This window comes from Pyrus communis, chromosome 11, assembly GCF_041283825.1.
Source record: "Pyrus communis isolate YQ-2024b chromosome 11, ASM4128382v1, whole genome shotgun sequence".
NCBI classification, from domain to species: Eukaryota; Viridiplantae; Streptophyta; class Magnoliopsida; order Rosales; family Rosaceae; genus Pyrus; species Pyrus communis.
The window spans coordinates 32,855,144-32,869,541 of NC_142575.1; positions in this window are offsets into that span (position 1 = coordinate 32,855,144).

The window sequence follows — 14,398 nt, forward strand, 5'->3', positions numbered from 1 at the left end:
GGTTCCTTAGTCAATAAGGGATTAAAAATGATGGATTTCATTTTTGTTTACTATGATAATGGTGTTATTGTTATGCATGTCATATTGTCAAATTGCCACGTTCGTTGAAGAATTTAGCAGCATATATTCCTTCCAACTTGCACATATCTGAGTAATCTCTCATACAATTTTTAATATTTTTCCTTTAAAACAACAACGAAGATAAAATGGGAAAACATAAACTATTAAAAAAAATCTGAAAATTGACATGTAATTTCATTTCTAAATACATGCTGATAACATTTAATGTCCTTAAATCAAAATTTTCAGATTCATAAGTTTTCAGTAAAAGTTATAGGCTAGCTAGGGATGAACTCCTAATATATGAAGCAAAGCAAAATATGGACAACATGTACATATGTAATCATAGCATCTACGTGTGAAATCAAAGCCATGCTTGCCACCCATTTGCTTGGACTTGATGCTTTAGATTTTCATGGTTAATCTGCAAGCAATGAGGATAAAATAAGAAGTCTAACTATAATGCACAATCCCAAATATAAAGGTTGTAAGCAATTTAACCTAAATACCTTTAACCTTGACAATTTTCTCATGGCAATACTTTTACTCCAATTACTTTTAGAATATTGAAAGATAAATAATTTGTCAAGTTTGAGGTAACAAATTGTAATCATGTTTACAAAATTAAATAGTAAGAAATGTTACCTTATTCTTGTACTTCAACCTTTGTACTTTGAGATGGGTGTGATGCTTGTAAAACTGATCCTTTTAATAAAAATAAAAAATAAAATTCATCTATACAAAAGAAAAAATAGAAATTTTCAAGCAGAGAAAAGCAAAGTACTTCTCATTTGATAGGATACTGTTGGTGATATTTGTACAAGGTTGTGATAGGTTGATATTGTTAGTGAGAAGTGTCTGGGAATCATTGATTGAATGTTGTGGTTGTTAATTGATGATTAGTTAGGAAAATATCGTGTAACTACCCTAGCTTGCAATCTAGTATAAATACTGGATAATTGTGCAAATGCAGGATCATGATTTGTAACCGAAGTTTGTTAGTAATACAAGAGGAACTATCAGCGTATAAGTAAAGGTTAGAACAAGGGTTCTATTATTGGTATCAGCCAGTAACAGATCTCCACGTTTCCCTTCTTGTATGACGCGCGCATCTACGCGTGCTAACACCATGGATGCACGGGTAACGTTTCTTGAAGGCTCCGTCTCGGAAATTCAATCGTCGGTCGCGACGATCAGTTCGACGATGCAGAATCTGTCCAGCGTGATTGCTTCCATGGAGGGCCGATTCGCATCTTTGGAGACTCATTTCAATGGTGCTGATCGCACTCGGCGGGATCAATTTGACCATGGCGATTCTTCCAATCCAATTGGGGGATCCGAAGATACCTTGCATGATCCGGTGATTCATATGGGTCAGCGCATTCATCGCCAAGAATCAGTTTTTCAGCCCCGACCACCATTAGTGAAGCTTGAATTTCCACGATTTTCCGATGGTGATGATGCTTTAGCATGGGTCTATCGTGCAGAGCATTATTTTGACTATTTCACCATTGATGATAAGCAGAAGGTGAGAATGGCCTCGTTCCACATGGATAATGAAGCCTTGCAGTGGTTTCAATGGAGAAATTGTATCAAGAATTACCCAAAATGGGAGGAGTTTGTTCAGATTTTCTGCAAAGAATTTGGTCCATCAGAGTTTGAGGATTTCACCGAAGCCTTAGTTCAATTGAAGCAGTTGGGTTCTCTCAAAGATTATGTGGTGGAGTTCCGCCGATTGGCGAATCGCACTAAGGAGATCAGTCCGGTGATGCTGAGAAGCTGTTTCATTGGTGGGTTGAAGTCCGAAGTGCGTCACGACGTCAAATTACTCCGTCCATCCGATGTTCATGAAGCAATTGCCTTGGCTTTTCAAGTGGATGCCAAATTGGCAGACATCAAGGTTCGACATTTTTCTAAGAACCCAAATTCTTTTTCCAGCAATTTCACAAATCAGAAATCTTCACCTCTGTTCATTAGTCATAGCTCTTCTTCTAGCACAAATTCTAAGCCTAGTAATGTGAGAAAAATGTCTTTTGAGGAACTTCAAGATCGTCGTAAGAAGGGTCTATGCTATTCGTGTCCGGAAAAATGGGTTAGGGGTCATGTTTGTGCGAATCAACAATTGCTGTTATTAGATGTCTTGGCTGAACGATCTGTTGATATGGAAGTCACTGATTGTGAGGATCAAGAAGATCAACATGTGGAAATCACAGTTTGTGCAGTCTATGGTATTTCGGCCCCTCAACATATCCAAACCATGAAAGTTACTGGTTTAATAAAAAATTGTCCTGTGATTGTCTTGCTTGATTCTGGAAGTTCCCACAATTTTATTAGCCTATCTGTTGCCAAGAAATTAGGCTGGAGTGTTGATGCCAATAAATCTTTTGAGGTCATGATAGCAAATGGGGGTACTATTTCGAGTAAGGGTTGTTGTTCACAGGTCAAATTACAGATTCAACAGTATGAGTATACTTCTGATTTTTATGTGTTACAACTGGGTGGCTGCGATGTTGTTCTTGGAGCACAATGGCTTAGAACTTTAGGTCCTATTCTTTGGGATTTTGACAAATTAAAAATGGAGTTCAGTTTGGGGCAGAAACATTATTGTATTTCCAGTTATCCTCCCCCCTCCCCAATGACAGTTTCAGCATGTCAAGTGGAAAGATTGCTTTCTCAGGGTCCTTTTGGTATGGTTCTGTTTTTTGTGGAACCAGAGACACAAGTGGCTGTGGTTAGGACTCTTTCTGACCTTCAACAAACTGAATTAGATGCCTTACTCTCTCAATTTGCTGCTGTATTCCAGACCCCTACTACTCTGCCTCCTTCACGATCTCATGACCACCGCATTCCATTGTTGGACGGCAGCAAGCCTACAAGTGCAAGGCCTTATAGATATGGTCCCTTTCAAAAATCGGAGATTGAAAAATGTGTACAAGACTTGCTCGATTCTGGTTTTATTAGAGCTAGCAACAGTCCCTTTTCTTCACCTGTGCTGCTAGTCAAAAAGAAGGACAATAGTTGGCGGATGTGCATGGATTACAGGGCCCTCAATTTGTTGACAATCAAAGATAAGTACCCCATTCCATTGATCGATGAGTTGCTAGATGAATTGTTTGGTGCTCAATTTTTTTCCAAGTTGGATTTACGAGCCGGGTATCATCAGATCAGGGTTCATCCGAGTGACATTGAAAAGACAGCTTTTCGTACTCATGATGGTCATTATGAATTCCTCGTCATGCCATTTGGACTTACAAATGCTCCGGCTACTTTCCAAAGTTTGATGAATGAGATTTTTCGGCCTTACTTGAGGAAGTTCGTCTTAGTTTTCTTCGACGATATTTTAGTCTATAGTCCTTCTTGGGCAGCTCATTTAAACCATTTATCCTTGGTTTTAAGGATTCTTCAGACCCACCAACTCTTTGTGAAGAAGACAAAGTGTGATTTTGGTAAATCCCAAATTGAATACTTAGGTCATGTGGTTTCCAGGGAAGGTGTAGCTGCAGATCCAGCTAAACTTCAGTCCATCCAAGATTGGCCCGTTCCTAAGTCAGTAAAGGCTCTAAGAGGATTTCTTGGCCTTACCGGTTATTATAGGAAGTTTATTCCTAAGTATGGGAAAATCTGTGGTCCTCTCACTGTGCTTACAAAGAAGGATGCTTTCAAGTGGACTAATGAGGCAGAGGTGGCTTTCCAAACTCTCAAGGCTGTTATGGTTTCGCCTCAAGTACTTGCCTTGCCGGATTTTTCCAAGGTTTTTACCATTGAAACAGATGCTTCCAACACTGGGATTGGTGCTGTTTTACATCAAGATGGTAAGCCTATAGCCTTTACAAGCAAGGTTTTAGGTCCTCGAGCTCAGGCCATGTCTACCTACGAAAGGGAAATGCTAGCTATCGTCCATGCAATCAAGAAATGGCAGTCTTATATTCAGGGAACACACTTTATTATCAAAACTGATCATCACAGTTTGAAGTTCTTTTTACAGAATCGGGCACACACCCCGTTTCAGCAGAAATGGATCTCTAAACTTCTTGGTTTTGATTACGAAATACAATATAAACAGGGTTGTGACAATGTGGCTGCTGATGCTCTGTCTCGAATGCATTCTGAGGTAGAATTAAATGCCATTTCCTATCCTTATATGGGTTGGTTAGATGATATCCGAAGACATGGGGAACAAGATCCGTGGGTTGTCTCCAAGATTAAAGAATTGTTCTCTCCTGGTGCTACAGCTTCCCATGATAAGTACCATTTTGACAATGGCTTTCTCAGATACAAGGGACGAATTGTTTTGGGCCCATCGAGTTGTTGGAGGAATAAGGTCTTCTATGAACATCATTGCACTCCGGTGGCAGGACATTCTGGTTTTCTTAAGACCTACAAACGGATTTCCAGATCGTTTTATTGGCAAGGCATGAAATCCGACATTATGCAATGGGTGGCAGCATGTCAAGTATGTCAACAAAATAAGAATGAGACCATTGCTTCTCCGGGGCTGCTCAATCCTCTCCCTATTCCTTCTACTGTTTGGACAGATATCGCTATGGATTTTATAGTGGGTCTTCCTCCTTGTAAGGGAAAAAACTATTATCTTTGTGGTGGTCGATCGTCTTTCTAAGTATGCTCATTTTCTGCCGATGTCTCATCCCTACACTGCTCACTCAGTAGCTCAGTTATTTGTTGACCATATTTTCAAACTGCATGGAATGCCCTCAACAATTGTAAGTGATCGAGATCCTGTTTTTCTCAGCTCCTTTTGGAAAGAATTTTTTACACTACACGGATCTCAGTTGTGTATGAGCTCCGGTTACCATCCTCAAACAGACGGCCAAACAGAGGTTACTAACAGAGGGTTGGAAACATATTTGAGATGTTTTTGTAGTCATCAACCAAAGAAATGGGTTCCATGGCTTCCTTGGGCGGAATGGCACTACAATACTACTTTCCACACCTCTTCCAAGCTTACACCTTATGAGGTTGTTTATGGTCAACCTCCGCCTACTGTGCCTACTTATGAATCAGGAGCAACAAAAATTGATTTGGTTGATAGAAGTTTACAAGAACGAAACAGGATTTTATCCCAGCTTAAAACTAATCTTGTTACTGCCCAAGTACGCATGAAGCAGCAAGCGGACAAGCATCGCAGTGAAAGATCTTTTGAAGTGGGTGATATGGTATTTCTCAGATTAGTACCTTATCATCATCAATCTCTTGCTAAGCATCCTTTTCACAAACTACAACCGAGGTTTTATGGGCCATTCAAAGTATTACAAAAGGTGGGATCCGTTGCTTACAAGATAGATTTGCCTGCAAATTCCAAACTTCATCCAGTTTTCCATGTGTCTTGCTTAAAAAAGCAATTGGGCACTGGTCTTGTCCCTGCAACTCCTTTACCGGTGGTAACCGAGGACGGCATAGTGGAGGACTCTCCCATGGCAATCTTACAGCACCGGGTGCTCCGCACTGGTACTTCTTCTCAAACTCAGGTTTTGGTGCAGTGGAAGCATCATTCCAAGGAAGATGCCACTTGGGAAGACTTTGCGGCCTTCAAACAGAGATTTCCTACATTCCAACCTTGAGGACAAGGTTCGTTTTTAAGGGTGGGGTATTGATAGGATACTGTTGGTGATATTTGTACAAGGTTGTGATAGGTTGATATTGTTAGTGAGAAGTGTCTGGGAATCATTGATTGAATGTTGTGGTTGTTAATTGATGATTAGTTAGGAAAATATCGTGTAACTACCCTAGCTTGCAATCTAGTATAAATACTGGATAATTGTGCAAATGCAGGATCATGATTTGTAACCGAAGTTTGTTAGTAATACAAGAGGAACTATCAGCGTATAAGTAAAGGTTAGAACAAGGGTTCTATTATCATTATAATGAATTTTAAACAAAGTAGCAAAATTAAACAAAGTAGCAAAACATGTGAAAAAAAAAAACCAATTCATACGCAAATAAAATGAAGTATTTACCTTTTTTTTTTTTTTTCAACAAATTTTATTTTATTAGTCCCCCTCTCTCGGTTCAATCACAAAACAGAAACTTAAAATTAGTTTTCTATGTCAGAGGTTAATTTACCTATTTATTTTGCTACTTTCATTATAATAAGGTATCTTTAATTTTATTTGCATATGAAATGTTTTTTTTTTTCACAGGTTTTGCTACTTTGTTTAAAATTCATTATAATGAGAAGCACTTTGCTTTTCTCTGCTTGAAAATTTCTATTTTTTCTTCTGTATAGATGAATTTTATTTTATTTTATTCATTATAATTTGAGATAATTAATTTGTGGAATGATATAGAGAATACCATTAAAAATAAATAGGTAAGAAATGGTGTTGTACCTAATTTGTTGGACTTTATTCCAAATTCGTATGATGTGAGGAGTTGTTGAAGGTTTTAATTCTTCTACAACCTTTTTTATGTGTCATCTATTTATTGAAGGTATATATAATGTTATAATTTTTTGTAACAAATTTAATAAAGAATTTAGAATACATACTGCTCATGCTTCTTCTTTTTCCACTCTTTGAGAATCAGTTGGCTTAGATCAGTAGTTTTTACTCCGACAGATATCTTCCAACCAGGTGTAAAAATAGAGACATGTCTGTTTGGGATCTTATCAATAGGTAGTTCCTTCTTCATTTTTTGTGTGTATTCTTGTAAATATCCTGAGAATGAAAATAAATAAATTTTTTTTTATTACCATAACACACGATTAGAACATTAAGATAATCAAAATTGAAACTCATAATCTGACCAAATTCAAAATATTAAAAAATTACTTCAATTTCCTCTAAATTTCCTCTTTTTTTACTTCCAAAGTTACCCAAAAAACTTCATTGTGAAAAACGGAAAATTAAAGACCCAAACTTTAAGTCCGCAAACTAATAAAATCTTATTTGACACACCCCGATCGAGATCAGGGCATGCTGGCCGTCACGTGGAAGTGACGTAACCATGTGCACAGTGCGGAAGCTAATAAAATATTAATAAAAATAGTACGAGTAAATAAAATCTAGCTTTACACGAAGTAATAACATACATATGCAAGCGTAAGTGTGAAAACCAAAGTTCAGAGCACGAAAACCTAATGCAGTCCGGGAGAAAACGACACTACAAAAGCACACCTGAAGGCGATCCTACACTGGTAATAATCTGTCAGATATGCCGGGGAAATCCTCAGGGAAGCCACCAAACGTGCTAGCCAACTAGAACCTGGAGGGGCGCAAAACAAAACCGTGAGTGGGCAAAAACAAAGCTTTTCAAAAACCAGTTCATAAACAAAGTTCTAACCCCTCGCCGTAAAACCTGTATACTTCCCAGAAAATAGAATATACATATATATATAAGTCATGCTCAGAAATATGCCATGCCAAATGCCTCGAAGAAAAATGCAAGTGCTCAGGTAATGCCAAAACCAATGCCATGTAATCTGTCAGCCGGAGTCACCTAACGTGACCTGTACGGCTGAAACTAGAGCTCAAATCTCCATCTCACTAACTATACCTGCATACGAGTCGGAACCACCTAAAGTGGTATGTAAGACAGAACTGGGTGTAATATAAGTACGCTCAAGTGCTACGATCACGTGAAGGCTGGGCGAATAATCGCGGGTCACCTACGAGTCGGAACCACCTAAAGTGGTCTGTACGACAGGACTGTGCACCTAACTTGGATCCAAGATGAGCGTGTGGTGCGGGAGGTGAACATCACGTGAAGGATTGTGCCCTACTTTGGGCGGGAGCACTAACACCGGGGGTGCAGGTTATGAGCTATCTATACATCTCAAATCATTACTGAACATAAACATAAATCATACTTACCTGGCACTCACCTGTGCGTCCACAGCACCAATGCACACATATATGTATGCAACTAATAATGCGTAAATAAATGGCAAACAATAAACATGGCATATAAACGAATAAACGTTTCAAATCAATTTCTGGGAAAAACATGAGTATATAGGTATATACGGAAAACCAAAAGCCCACTCACTGGTATGTAGAAGGGTCATAACCCCCTTACCTCGAGTGACCGCGCTCGTCCTCGGGATAGGTCTCACCTATATGCGAAACAACTATAAAAACGTTAATTTTAAAGCACATCACCAACCTTATGAAATAACTTCTCATACAATGCTCAAATGGGGTGTATGAATACACCAACGTGATCTACTTAACCTCAGGAACATCCCCATATTTTTAGAAAAAATTTCCACCGTCGCACGCTCCCCCACGCGCTAGCCAAGGCACGGCCACACGCGCCGGTCACGCGCAGGCACGTGCCTGGCACACTGACGGCGTCAGTTAACGCCTTCAGGAATATTCCGTTAACTTTAACGGAATCCGTTAACGTCGTTAGGAATATTCCGTCCAAACTGACGGAATATTCCGTCGTCTTTTCCGGCGAGGCTCTGGCGCCGTCGCCGGCGCCGGAAAATCGTGAAAACTTTAAATCTTCATATCTTCTTCATTTTTCAACCAAATTTCACAAAATTGGTACCAAAATGAAGCTTACAACGAGAGGAACAAATTCATTCCACTTTCAAGTGCTAAAACACACGGAATCTCGCCGGGAAAACACCACCAACTCCGGCCAACCTCAAAACTCACGATCCTGACGTCCAAAACCTTCAAACGAACCACCCCGAGCCTCCTAAGGACCTCACCAAGCTTCCTACAAGCTTGAAATTCCAAAAAACACAAGAATTAACGTGTGCATGAACAGTGACAAAATCGGGGTATCCCGAGTTCGATGTGAAAACGAAGGTATCCTTACCTGAAATGGGTATGGTTGAACTTCTACGGACCTCACGAGCAAGAATATATACTTTGTTTCCTCGATCTGTGAAGATTTGGAGGGTTTTGGGGTATGTCCGTACAAATGGGATAGGAAATGGGGGATAGAAAGGCTTGGGACAGGGGGTGCATGGCAGGGAAAGGTGAAGGTGTGTGTGGTCCACAACCAGCCAACAACAATCCAAAAACAACCACACAACGAAAAATCACACTAGGGGCAAAATCGTCATTTCACCCATACGGTTCAAAAATTCCGGAACGGGCTGTCACATATTTATACGACAAAACCCACCCCAAATGCTAGAAAACGAAGACTTGGGTCACCATCTCGAGTACAAAGTTGGGAATTTTCGAGACTACAAAGGGTGAAATCGGCATTTTATTGCCATGAAAAAAAAAACCCAAAAAATTATGGCTGCAGATGACGGTGGAGTGCATCAAATTTAAAAAACGCACAATGAAGATTTCAAAGGAAGAAGTTAAAAAAATCTAAAATTGACTTAGAAATACTAAATACAAACTCATATATACATCCACAAAGCTGCAACAGAGTGCATCAAATTCATCGCCTAAAAGAAGATAAACTATCAAAAAAACCTAGAAAATGAAAAGGCACATTTAGATTGAGACTTACCCAAATTTACTCAAACCTTTGAACTTTGGAGCGTAATAGAATCGTCTTGACCCTATAACAAAAAGGAGAGAGAAAGAATAAGAAAATTGAAATAAAAAGCACCAAGATTTCACAGAAGATGGACATGAATGATTGGCAAAAGCATTTTGAGTCAAGAATCTCACCAAATTAATTCAAATAGCATTGCATGCGAAGAAGGCAGAGCAAAAAAAATGGGGAGTATAAGATTCGGCCACATAATCGGAGGAGATGGGGAGTACATATAATAATACTGTAGCCAAAACGGAAAAAATGGGAATGTACGTGGGAATTGGAAAGTTACTGCTTGGTAGTGTGTCACCGTTTTTAAAAAACTGACGACAACCTCTACCTTTTTTCTCCCACGTTGTTTCTTCTTATTATTATTTTTTAATATAATTTTGTTAGATACTAATATCTCCTCCTAAAATGGAGGAGATACGTTCATGTTTTAACAAATTTTAATATATCCTTTTTTTTTTATTTTTCAATACATTTTTTTCTCAAAAGTTTCTGTTTTTTTTTTTTTTTAACAATATTTCTATGAGATATTAGTTCCTCTCTCTCTCTCTCTGAAAATGGAGTTAATTACCTATTGAAACTCTTTCTCTATAGAATTCTTTCATTTAAAGATATTGACCTCTTATTAACTCATTATAATGAAAGTAGCAAAATAAATAGGTAAATACTTCGCTATGAGTGCATCTCGGAAAAAAAGAAAAAAAAAAAGGAAACAAAATCTTACTTTATTTTAGGCTACACCTTGACGATTTTATTTATAATGAGTAATTAACTCATTATATTTTTCTGTTTCTCTTTGATACTGACCTCTGCACGATTGAATGCACGGAGAGGAGAGAGAGAGAGAGAGGGAGGAGTGGAGTTGGTCACGTCTTTTCTTTTTCTTTTTTTCATTTTTCAATATAACAAATTTAAGTTTTTGTTTTTTTAACAATATTAGTCCATCTCTCTCTCCGAAAATGAAGGAGTGGAGTAGGTCACGTCTTTTTTTTTATTCCTTCTTTTTTTTTTTTTTTTCAATAAAAAGCAATTTTAAGTTTCTGTTTTTTGTTACAATACTATGACTGCGTTTTATTTTGTATTTTTTTTTTTCTGTGAGATATTAAACGCTCTCGCTCTCCTAAAATGGAGGAGCGGTGGTTGGGTTAAACTCATTTTATCTCTTTTTTTTTTTTTAATTCATTATATCTCATTTTTCATTTTTTTTTCTTTTTCTCTGAAAACTGATTTGCGTCAAACATGGTTGAATTTGTGTCTTCCGCGTTTGTTCTTTTATATTTTATCTCTTTTTTTCTAATTTTTTTCTAATAAAATTTTCTAAAAAAATGAAATATAAATTTTTGTTTCTGACAAAATTACTCTTGGGATTTTTATATGTATTTTTTCTGTTAGTTTTGTTTTTTTTTTTTTGTTTGGAGGGATTTTTACATTGTGAAGTTTTTTTTATTTATTGCATTTGGGTACGCATAAAGACATTCTTATAATTATTTTTAATTTGTGACCTACATTATGAAAGGTATCAAATTAATAAACCAAGAAATCAAGAATGTCTTTATGCGTGAAGTCAAGCGTTAACTGAAGATATTCATTATGTAAAACTAAATTATTGCTTCTATCATCTCCGTCCGTTCTTGATTTGTTGAAATCCACTTTAATTTTTTTTTTTCGTATTCCTACATAAACCCAAAAAAAAAAAAAAAGAACGCAATAATTTTTTTGACAAAAGAAAAGATAACATGAGGAAAAAATGTATGCAATAACAGTAACTTGCATATTAATATCAGTGAAGAGAAGAGCTATATATTCTTCTCTACCAATCAGTTCAAAGAAGAGTTATTTAAAAGACAAAAATTCTCTAAACCTAAGTCAGAGGCGAAGCATCCACATGAGACCCGAAAGACCATCATCAAATTATCAAAATCCAGTCAAACATAAATGAAAAAAGACATGAGTAAATAGAAAAAACAAATGAACTGCATCGTCAAAATTAAATAGTGCCTTTGCATCGCCTCCTCATCCACAGGAGTAACACATAGAACCCTCGTCCTGGAATTTCCTAAAGGCATCCTCATCCACGGGAACAACACACAAAAACGTCGCACTGGAATTTCCAGAAGGCATATGAATTATTAAAGATGCCTTTGCATTGCTTCCTCATCCGCGGGAACAACACAGAACCCTCGCACTGGAATTCCCAGAAGACATCCTCCATGAAAATTAACACGTCAAATATAAAAATGTCATAGAATCCCATCATGCAGATAAGACTCCATTTGAAGGAGTTGCCGAGTTTTTTGCCTGAAAAACAGACAAAAACAAAGAACAAATGAGCCCAACTCTACAAATTCCATGCAATGCAACAAATGATAAGATCAAATCCATTACATGTTCTCTTCACATGAACTACTCCCATTAGTCACATCACCATCAATGGACTGCACGTTTTGCTGCGGCTCCGGCGCTTTCTTTCTAACAAACTTGGCATCCTAAAAATACAAATAAATTTATCGGTAAAGAAAACAAAAGCAAGCAAAACAAACAAAAGCAAGCAGTACTTTGTAACGCAAAGCAAAACCTAAAATTTAAAAGAAAAAACCCAAAACCACTGCTCCCTTTTTGTATTGAAAATTCATTTGCTCTTCTCTTGAAAGCTTCTAGTCAAGTTTATGAGGCCACATCGTTGAAATTTTGTACCCATTTTTTGTTGGCGATTTATTTCCTCTCTATAACCGTTCCACTTTGTTTGCAAAGGCAGAGACGTAGAGGAAATACTGATGTGGGAGTGGGAAGTTATAGGGGAAAAAAGCAATGCTATGCGTGCGAAGGAAACGTGGAGGTTTGAATCACACGTGCAATTTTTTTACTTTTTTTTCCCTTTTTATTTATTTTATTTTACTTTTTAGTTTGACAAAAATATCCATCGTGAAATATTCATAAATTCTAGGTAGTTTTGTATCTGAGGTAGTTTTTTTTTTTGTTTGAGGGGCTTTTTAGTCTAATTATTTTTGGTGAAGCCTTGAGACACCAATCCCGAATTATCAAGTACCAGTCAACTCAGAATATTCGAAGACCTACTAAAGGGTTTGTGCTGAGACGCCCATACCAAAGCACATGAGTTCCTCTCCAAACAAGAGACCAATCACAACGTAACACATGTCAACATCAGAATAAAGCTCATAGAGTCCCACATCGACTTTGGACGAAAACAGAGGACTCTCCTCAACTATAAAAGGAGATCATTCTCCCACAATTATTCCTTGATGATCCTATTCTACTTTAATCTATTCTTAGAACTTGTAAATATTAATGATTATGCTTAAACCTTTGTATCATGTAAACTCTACATTATTAATGAGAACTCCTCTACCCTCGTGGACGTAGCCCAACTCAGAGTGAACTGCATACATCTTGTGTTAACTTATCTCTATCTCTTTACATATAACCTTCATTTGGTTACCAAAGCGACCTTGTGAAGGTCATACCTTGAGACCTTACGTTGTTCCAAAGTTCATCCAATTTTGTGCATCAACATATATCTTCACCATATAAATTTCGTAATCAAAACTGTTTAATTTCTTAATCTTCATTTGAATATTATTTTTACAAAAAATCATTAGAATTGAAAATTGCTTGGTCATCCATTTGTATTAATTAAATCAGCGGTTTGTTATGAATATGTTACTTGGTATCTACACTGTTGGTTTATTTGATACATTTTAGATGACAAATCGATCTCCGATTTAGATGATTTTTTTATAAGATGATCTTTAAATGAAGATTAAGAAATTCAAAGGTTTCGATTATGAAATTTCTACAATGAAGACCAAAATGTCAAATCCTATGTGGCATGACATGGAATGGCAGCAAAGGGGTTTGCTGTCAAATGTGACAGCAACTTCAAAATTTTCTTACTAATTATTAAATGTCTTTTATTAATATTTTAATGTCATTTATTATTAAATATCATTGATTATTTGATTGTTGAACGATAGAGTTGGTTTGGTTTATGAGATTCAACCACCACCACCCACTGACCACGACCAAATATCATCCATCCCATTACCTTACTACCAACCTAAATGCAATCTCCGCCGGCAACAATAGCGGCGGCGATGCTACTGCTCCTTCTGCCAATGGCATTAATTGTGGTGAATGTGGGAGCATCTTACACAAACAGCGTGTACAACCCATGCGCAGACACCAAGATTATTCAGAGGTCCAACGACTTTACATTTGGGATTGCATTCTCGTCCAATACCTCCTTCTCCCTAAACTGGAACCAGTCGCATCAGCTCTCCCCCTGCAACCGTCACCTCTCGTTGTTGTCCTCCAACGGCTTTGTATTAGTATTAATTAATATGACTTTTATTATGAATTATTTATATGTAAAATTTAAAGTATAAGACAAAAATTAAGAAAAAAAAATGTAATAAAATAATAGTTTAATTTGACGGGTGGAGAGCAAAACATGAAAATATGTCAAAATGCCACATAAGCTATCAAATTTAAATTTTAAGTTTAAAATTTGACATCTCCTTTGAAGATAGTCTTATTTGCAAGTGAATGAATAAGTTCATTTTCCAAAAAAAAAAACGTAATATTATTTTTTTGATAAACTAAAAGATAAACACTAATTCATCATTTTTACACCATTCATAAAGTTTACACCTTTGGGTTGGAAACTGTAAACCCTAAAACCTATATATGCAACTTAATTGGAGTGTAAGCCGCAAATCTACCGGATTTTTAAGTGAATGCGGGCATGCTAATATACGATTAAATAACCTTAGGTTTGCGAAACCAAAAATTCTTGTTCAAACAATTACTGCCGAGTAAGAAATCTCTCGATCTTGGTTTT